The sequence below is a fragment of the Otolemur garnettii genome, unplaced genomic scaffold (assembly GCF_000181295.1).
Source record: "Otolemur garnettii isolate 467f Iridium unplaced genomic scaffold, OtoGar3 scaffold00034, whole genome shotgun sequence".
NCBI classification, from domain to species: Eukaryota; Metazoa; Chordata; class Mammalia; order Primates; family Galagidae; genus Otolemur; species Otolemur garnettii.
The window spans coordinates 7657459-7665671 of record NW_003852429.1 but is presented as its reverse complement, the minus strand read 5'-3'; the positions used below and the strand labels follow the sequence as shown (position 1 = coordinate 7665671).

At 43.8% G+C, this 8213-nt stretch overlaps 1 protein-coding gene across 2 annotated transcripts in view; it reads right to left on the bottom strand.

The window, feature by feature from the left end:
* FARP1 (FERM, ARH/RhoGEF and pleckstrin domain protein 1) overlaps positions 1-8213 on the bottom strand; it is a 281209-nt gene that overhangs the window by 158855 nt on the left and 114141 nt on the right. The gene's annotated exons all lie outside the window — the stretch shown is intronic.

The window sequence follows — 8213 nt, the reverse complement described above, 5'->3', positions numbered from 1 at the left end:
AAAAAAAAAAAAAAGTATACTATTAAAGATGATTTTAAGCAAGAAAAACATTATCCACATTCCCTCTACCATAACTCAGTTATTTTAAATTTAGTCTTCTATTTTGTCCAGACCGGCACAGTACATCATATAGCTTCTGTAATCAAGGCTTGCCTAGAATCCTATAATTTGCTTTTCTGGAGCTACTGTTATGCTGGAATATTATGAACCAACAGCTTTATAAAATGGGAAGAATAGAACGTATTGCCCAAGAAGGAATTCTTGTTCTACATCAGTAGTTATATATAAATCTCAAGCACCCCAGGCAAAATTAGCAGGCCCTGATGCTTCTCAATGTCTTTGTCAGGGACCCTGAAATACTTAATAACCCAGAAATGGATCTCATTCTCGGCATTTTGGTTCTGTCTTCAATCAATTACATCAATAAAGGGAAGGCTAAACACAGAAGTCTATCTTTCGGTTACTCTTAACGCCTCCGGGGTCAGGCCACGTCCATCAGGGCTGGCTAAACCAGCCATCCTTCAAGCCTGTCAGAGTGACATTCGGAGCTGTTGGCATGAAGCAAAGAACCTGCCTACATGCCTTAGAAAAGGAAAGAAGGGATTTCCATGGTCACCCATGATTTCTGATAACGGCATTCATCACATCTCCCCACCTCTGTTAGTTTCACGTGCAGATCATAATTTTTGCAGTGTCTCAATGAAAACACTTTAAAAATGCATTAAGAAATCCACGCATGAAAGGGCACTTTATGTGTCTCAGCTCTGTTTAAATGTTACACCAATCACACTGCCTACAGCCCAGAAAGTGGCCAGGAGGTCACAAATCAGCCATTCATCAGTAAAGCTTTATTCTCTTCTCATGCCTGAAATTGTTCAGCCGCCAGTGCCAACCACTCACCAGCAAAGTGGGGCATTTTATATTAACTAATTGTCACAATAGTTCAGCTCAGTCTTTCAGAGAAGAAAAAAGGTGGGGGGGGGGAGGGGCTGGTACCATTGCCTTTCAAAACCTAAAAAGGTTAGAAATTATTCTGCCAGATATTTTTCTCCCTAGAAATTTGTCAGATTTTGTGTAACTAAATCAATATAAAATTTCTTAAATTACAAACTATGTAAAAGCATATACCAAATCACCTAACAGGAACAAGGATCAATTCATGGCCCATCCTGTTTCATCAAGAACCTAACCATACCCTTAACCACACTTACCCACACCTATTTTATGTGAAAGCAAATTCCAGACATTGTTTATTTCAGTGTATTAAATCTACGTTTGAGTGACAAAAACTTGAATTCCTTTGTTAGAATTCACAAAACTCTGTAACATTAAGAGTTCCAGTGAAGGCATTACTTATGATAGAATCACATACAGAAAACCGGAGTGAAACCATGGCCTCCAACCTCTTAGGGATAATGTTACCTTTGAAAGATATTTGCCAGATCCCTGTAGCCCTGTACCAGGAGCTAATCCACAGACTCACTCAAGGACATCAAGATGAATACAGTATTGCACGGCTAAGGTTCACTTTTTAATAAAATCACGTTACTTTAGGAATTCACAAATGGCTTTATAGTCAATTCTCTATTACCTGACCCAAACTAAATCCTTGATACGTAGTGAAATGAAGTGATCTGAATACCAAAACAACGTTTTCAAGGTTTTTTCACTTATTTGGATGATACTAGTACCTGTGTTTTTGAAGAGTATGATTTTTGGATGATCAAGAGCAACTTGGGAGCTGGTTACTAACCATTTGCTAGTGTTAAAGGTTTGGCCTGAACCCCTCTCAACAGGACTGGCAAGGTCTTTTAATTTTATGAAGAATGGAAAAAAGGTTTAACAAAGAAAATTATTTCTGTGCTAATACAGATTTGTTTTTAAAGACAGCAAAAATCAGGGATTAACCGTCTGGGAGATGAACTTTCAGACAAACGTCTAGGCTGGAAGGACAGGAGGAGATAATAGGTCCTTCTTTTCTCCCTCCAGCCTCCTCTGCCCCAGGGAAACCTGAGCTCAGGAAGGAGAGTGTGAAGCTCAGCATTTCACACAAAGGGAAATTTGAGGAAGGAGCCAGCATTTTCTAACCAAGCACAGCTGTGTGTGCCAGCCACGGCTCCAGGGAACTTGCCCGAATGACCCAGGGATATCTCTCATTCTTGTTGATCATTTTTCACATCTTTTAATTTTTTTTTCCCATACAGATCACACTGACAAAATGACCACGCCTCCAGGATGCAAGCCCAGTCAGGACAAAGCGAGTAATCCCAGACAGAGAAGAAAACCCAGCACACGCTGGAGGAGAGGGGACCCCGTTCGGAGCGGCCGCCCTTGCCAGCCAGACCTAACCATGCCAAAGCGGGGCGGGCGGAGGTGCTGCCATGTTTTAAACAGAGACTGGTTGTAAGCGGCTAAATCTGTCACCAGCCACCATCACTCTCACCTTTCCTCTTGTAGGGGAAAGAAGATGGCTTCGTAATGAAGCAGATCTAGGTCCAGCTCCCTGCTCTGCTGGTCCCTCTACTGTTTGTCCTTGAACTCCTTCCTGATCAGAAATGACCTTCACGATGCCTGGTTTGTCATGGGCTCTGAACTTCCATTTCTCTACACACAGAACAACAACTACCTCATAGGAGCTACGAGCAGAGGCCTTATGATTTCCATCAGTATTACTCTGACAGATGCTTACTGAACGCCAACTGCATGAATCAGAGAGACTGTTTCAAGCATGGCAAGGCCCCTTCTAGTTCCCGACAAAGCCGAACATACTTGTTTCTGATGCCCTCTCAAGATTCAGCCAGTGTCTTCCTTCTGCCCCTCTGCCCCCCATTCTGAGCCCCCAACTCATAATCCTCACTAATCTGTTTCTTAAATGTGAGCTGTTAAGAGGTTAAATCAGAACAGCAGCCAGGCACCTCAGCCCTCCCAGTGGCAGACATCACTAATCTCTTATGCCCCCTTTTGATCCTCAGTTCAAGTTCCTGGTACTTCTGGATAAGATACTCCAGGCAGCCACCACCAATCGATTACAGAGTTAGCAAAATGGCGGCCATGTAAGTGAAATCCTTGTGCTTTTAATATTGAGTCCCTGAAACCTTAAACACAAAGATCCCATAAGCCCCCAAAGACAAGGGGAAGGAAGTCAGAGGAAAACTTGAAGGGGGTGAATTGCACAATCAGTCCCCAAATTAAAATTTGTTCCTTATCATTTGATTAACATTGCTATTATTATGTAATGACTGCTGGGCTGCCTACTTAGAGTGCAAAGAGGGCTATTCTGTGGTAGTTCAAAAATAATATACAGTCAGTAGCACTTGTCAAGGTAAGATGAGACAGACCCGCCCCACCATCGGTGGAGCATTTGGCAAATGATGCCGAGGGGTCCCTTTATCACTCTCACCTGTACCTCTACAAGTGCAGTCACTTCATACTGTCTCACAGTGTGTGGCCTCTTCTGAACTCAAGGCTTCAGCAGGGCAGATTCCAGAGTTGTGCCTCAGCCACCAGCACAGTGTCTAGAGCAGAGCACGAAGGTGCTGATGAATGAAGGCAACCGTTTCTGCACTTCTTTGAATGTCTTAAGTAGGCTGTTTTCAACTTTTCTGTCATCTTGACTTGGGAAATTATTGTGACACCAGACAAATGTTTAATAATATTCATGAAAAGAGAGCTTGCACAACTTCAATCTGTCTTCTGATCCAGAAGGTGACAGTGTTAAACTATGAGGAATTGGTGACTTGGGGGCGGCTGTCTAGACCTCAGCCACTGTCCTCTGTAGTCTGCCACTGCACGATGTCCATACACTGCCCTACATGGATGTGCCATTTAAAAGAAGAGAGATGAAAATACACACGTGCTTGTTTCTAAGCTGTCCCAGTTCTCAGCCTAAGAAAACTATTCTTACCGCATACAGAAAGTGAGCTATCTGTGATGAATAACTGATGCAGATCATGACAATATTCACCGTTACTTTTTTTTTTTTTCCAGACAGAGTCTCACTCCATAGCTCTGGGTAGAATGTCATAGCATCATCATAGCTCACAGCAACCTCAAACTCTTGGACTTGAGCAATCCTCTTAGCCTCCTAAGTAGCTGGGACTACAGGTGCCTTCACTATGCCCAGCCAGTGTTTTTTTTCATTTTTTAGCAGACACAGGGTCTCACTCTTGCTCAGGCTGGTTTCAATCTCCTGAGCTCAAGAGATCCCCAAGCCTCAGTCCCCCAGAGTGATAGGATTACAGGGGTGAGCCACCTCGCCCAGCCAATACTCACCAACTTTCATTGTTCCTGAGTGGGTGTGAGCCATCACAAAGCTACCATCTGTGAGCGTATGGGTTTCCCACATACACCGCACAGAGGAACCCCCAGATGCAATGCACTGCCCAAATTCTAGGGAGGAAGCTGCAGTCATCAGGATGAACATTCAACAAAATGGATGTTCCCATGAAAAATATGCTGAGGCATTGCTACTCAGGAATAGTTTAACTATGAAGAGCGGGAAAAGGCCAGGCCCACACGGATTTAAAACCCAGTCTGCAATGTGGGATATCCAAATGGAGAATTTAGGGCGCCTATGAGAGCTCTTGGAAAATAAGCACAAAACCATTTTGCCAGATGTACTGGTTACATGTCACTGAGGCTGCTTGTACAATTCAATCTTCAGAGAGATCCGTGACAGACCTTGACCAAATAGGAAGGGATTATCATGACTTAACACATGTTCTCCTAGCGGTCACATGTGAAAAGCATCACTGAAAAATGACCTAAATTTACTTGAGAATAAGGCTTATCTTGGTATTCAAGACAGACTTGAAGCCACCTATGTGCACTACATTCCTCTTCTATCTAATCACTTCTTGTCTAAGCCCTTCGATTACATTCAGTGCAGCTGCTCTAGGTAAGTCTCAGGTAAATAACAACTGACTTGTATTCCCATCTAGAACCAAATTCTTTATTGACCCTCACCTCATTCACTCAGGCAATGTGATCCAATTAAGAAAAATATTAACACACTAAATTTTCCCTTTCCTTCCCCTTCTTTTATTTTTTTGAGACAGAGTCTCACTATGTCGCCCTCAGTAGAGTGCTGTGGCATCACAGTTCACAGCAAAAACTCTAACTCTTGGGCTTAAGCAATTCTCTTGCCTCAGCTTCCCAAGGTGCGGGGACTTCAGGCAACTACCACAACGTCCAGTTATTATTTTTTTTTTTTTTGCTTGTAGTTGTCATTGGTGCTTGGCAGGCCTTGGCTGGGTTTGAACCCACCAGCTCCAGTGTATGTGGCTGGTGTCCTAGCCACTGAGCTACAAGCGCCAAGCCTCCTTCCCCCTTCTTTAACAAACAAGGCAGACAAGGAACAGTCATTGAAGTTAATTGTCCCCAGAAGTTCACTTTAAAATTGGGTTTCATGGTGTTATGGCCAGGTGGATAGCCTTGTTTCTCTGAGGTGCATTCTGGAGTATTCAGGAGGAACGGCTTTGTAGAAACTACATCAAGCCGTACAGCTGTCTCTGGCAGACTTTTGTACATGCTATACACATCAATAATGAGTTTAAGAAAAGAAAAGTGAAAGAGCTTGATGTCTGCAACCCACTTTTAAAAGATTAAACAAAAACTGGATAAATAGGTAGGTTGGTAGATGGACGGCAAGAAGGATGGGGGGGGCAAATGTGGAAGATGTTAATTGTTAAAAACAAGGAACAGCTGTATTAGTGTGAATTTATCTGCATGCTTTAAATTCTTATATTAAAAAATTTTAATTGGGATTTCCTAAGTGTTACTCCAAATAGTTTTAGTGATTAACAAGAACAGCCCACCTGCAGCCAGCAGGGTCCCTGGCGAGAGGAGGAAGAGCCCAATGTGCCAGCTGTGGGGACACAAATGCTCCCAACAGCATGGAATTGTCTCTGTCCTTAAAGGGCTCCCAACCACCTCCACCTCTAAGCCTAGGGAGAGAACAGGACAGTATCTCCCACAATTACATAAAATTTGGAAACAGGAGGAAAAAAGGATGAGTTACTCTTTCTGAACACTAAAAGAGTAACTGTGTTGACCAAGAGGAAGAGGTTGCCTGATCCAACCAAGTCTTCAGAGAAGAGTCACCTGCAGCAATGTGTGAGGGAAATGGGCAAGTCCCTCTTTGAGGGAGGTGGGGATATTTGAGCCTTGAGGACTTGAGTCCCAGTCCTGACACTTTGGTGTTTCTCTTGGTTGTTAGCCAAATGCAGAGAGTGCTCCCTGCTCCATCCACCCCACAGGGCTGCTGCCCAAGAGACAGCTCATACATGGCAGAGGGCTTGGGACACACCGCCCAGGTGTAAACACTGATCCCAGAGTCACCCACGTTTAATGCATGGTGCAACTGCTGAATTCAAGCTCATCTACTTCTTAAGTTGAAAAGTTTGAAGAATCTATGAAGATTTGGGTCATACGTAAGTTACCCATGCAACCATTTCATCCCTTTTCACGGACAGTGAAAGAAAGTGAAAAATCATGTGGAAAGAGCATTGTCAGAACTGCAAGTGAAGACGGATCTACGTGAGGTCAACTGAGGCAAAGGAAGGTGAAGAGAAGCTCACCCGGGGTCAGGGCAGCTCATTTTACTATACTTTTAATGTTAAGACAGAAAGCCAGTAAATTAGCAGTACTAACTAATAAAGACTACAGACCAGGTATTAATTATGCATTGATTAATTAACAATAATCACACATAGTATTGATTACTAATGCTATACACACAGTCCCTTAAATCAGCTGCCAGAAGGGGGAAACAGTATCTGTAGTGGGCACAGACTTGGTTTGGGGGAGTGGGAAGAGGCTCCCTGCTCGCCAATCTCTCTTCCTCCTGACCCCAGCCCACAGCCCTACCTCCAGCATAACACTGAAGATACACAGACCCATCTATTCCAGGGACAGACAGCACGGATCTACGGATCTACGGATCTCAGGCTTTGTCATTCATATGGTCTCAACTCCACTGCTGTAGCTCAAAAGTCAACACATGTAACACCAAAAATGAATGAGCAGGGCTGTGTTCCAATAAAACTTTATTTAGGGACACTGAAACGTGAATTTCATGTCATTTTCAAGTGTTGTAAAATACTCTTCTTTTTCCATTTTTCAACCAGCTAACAATGGTTTGTTTTGCAAGATGAAAAAGTTCTAGAGGATGGCTGCACAATGGTGTGTATCCATGTAATGCTGCTGAACCCTGGAAGATGGTTAAGATGGCAAATTCTGTTACTTTTTTTAACCACAATTTAAAAAAATATATTTTTAAGTAAGAAAAAACATATCAAAACCCTGCTCAGCTCTCAGGCTGTGTCTGGCTTATGAGCTACTGTCTGCTGCCCCTGAGGTCATCTCACCTCTCAGTTTCATTTTGAGACAGGATGTGTGATGTGCCCCAAATGGCTAGAAGATGGCAGCCAGAAATCATCAGGGGCTGGCTTCTATCACAGGTCACATTTGGTCCAGAGTCCTCCTGGGAAGGCAAAACCCGAGGGCAGGGTGGGCAGGGCACAAACATAGCGTGGATTCCTGTCATATTTCTGTTGACCTTGCCTGAGGGCTTTTGAACTGTGAGGCACATACTTGTAGACTGTGTGAACCTTTTGCACAAGCAAAAAAAAAAAAAAAAAAATCCCAGATTTGAGGATCCCCAGGCTGCCCAGCAGCCCTCCCTAGGCCAAGCTTACTCCCATAGGAAGGGGCACGGGTCAGGGTGGGGGCTCCTGCACCCAACCTGGCCAAAGACCAGGAGAAAAGGCAAGGGTAGGGTTAACCAAAAAAGTGAGGGGTGAGGCACACAGGCTGCGGCATCTACACTGTCACCAAAGGGAAAAAAGGCTGGATTTACAAATCCCATATTGCCCCCATTCAGCCAATAATCAGAGAGAGAGGTGCGGAGGCCAAGGGGACTCAAAGCAGCGGCTGTAATACAAGAAGACATACCCTAAAGGTAACCGCAGTCAGTCTTGCTGCCACGGACCCAGAGGGTTAGGTCAGAGTGCAAATGTTTAACACAAACAGTGGTTCTTGTCCCAGAATTATCTGGTGGCTGAAACTCACAGTGTGCGTGTAAAAAGGTAAGTCCTTAGGATGCTAGTCATCTGATTAACACCCAGGTAGAGTGACAGCCCCTTTCTCTCTGCCCCGACTCTACCCCTTCATAATTTTCTATGATGTATTCACAATTAAAGAACATCTTGGGG